Raw genomic sequence first — 1,296 nt, 5'->3', positions numbered from 1 at the left:
TGTGAAGCATGTACTCTAGGGAAACAAATAAAATCATCATTTAAGTCCAAATAGATGGTAAGCTCAACTTGTTCCTTAGAACTAATTCACATGGATTTATGTGGACCAATGAGGGTTCAAAGTAGAGGGGGAAAAAGATATGTGTTTGTCTTAGTGGATGATTACACTAGGTACACCTGGACACTATTCCTTGCAGCAAAAGATGATGCCTTTGAGGTTTTTTGTTCACTAATGAGAAAAATTCAAAGAAAATATGGGAAACAATTAAAGGCAATTAGATCAGATCATGGAACTGAATTTGAAAATTCAAAGTTTGCCCAATATTGTGACTATCATGGGGTTGATCATAACTTCTCTGCCCCCAGAACCCCCCAGCAAAACGGTGTGGTAGAGAGAAAGAACAGAACTCTTTAAGAAATGGCTAGAACTATGATGATCGCAAGCAAAATTGCAAACCAATTCTGGGCAGAAGCAATAAACACTGCTTGCTACACCATAAATCGTTGCATGACTAGACCCTTGTTAGAAAAAACTCCATATGAATTATTAAAAGGCAGAAAGCCCAACATCTCTCATCTTAGAGTGTTTGGATGCAAGTGCTTTATTCATAACAATGGAAAAAATCTGCTTGGAAAATTTGATGCTATGAGTGACAACGGAATCTTTCTTGGATATTCTACACATAGTAAAGCTTATAGGGTACTCAACAAAAGAACCATGTGTGTCGAAGAGAGTGTCCATGTTATTTTCGAGGAAAGCAACACTATGTCTAATGAAGATGTGTTGGTCAGTAACACATCAACTGAAGAACAGGCTGTCTCTGAACAGGAACAGGTCCAAGAAACCGGTTCCTCTGACACAACAAACAGAGAAGAAACTGAAGCTCAAGTAAATTCTAATGAAGGAGTTGATACAGATGAAAATCAACCAGATGTTAATAAAGATCAAGAGAGATCAACCCCTACTCTAAAAGAGTACAAATACCAAGGATCACACCCATTGGAAAACCCGCTCACTGATCTTTCTTCAGGAATTACCACCCGATCAGGAATGAAGAATCACTACGCGCATAGTGCATTCCTATCCATGGTAGAACCAAAGAAAATAAGTGAAGCCCTTCAAGATGCAGATTGGATTATAGCCATGGAAGAAGAATTACATCAATTTGAAAGGAGTAAAGTATGGCATCTAGTACCTAAGCCCTCAAACAGAACTATAATTGGAACTAAATGGGTGTTTAGGAACAAGTTAAATGAACATGGTACCATAATCAGAAACAAAGCTAGGTTGGTTGTT

This window comes from Solanum pennellii, chromosome 4 (assembly GCF_001406875.1).
Source record: "Solanum pennellii chromosome 4, SPENNV200".
NCBI lineage: Eukaryota > Viridiplantae > Streptophyta > Magnoliopsida > Solanales > Solanaceae > Solanum > Solanum pennellii.
The sequence above is the reverse complement of the archived record's forward strand: the minus strand, read 5'-3'. Positions refer to the sequence as shown.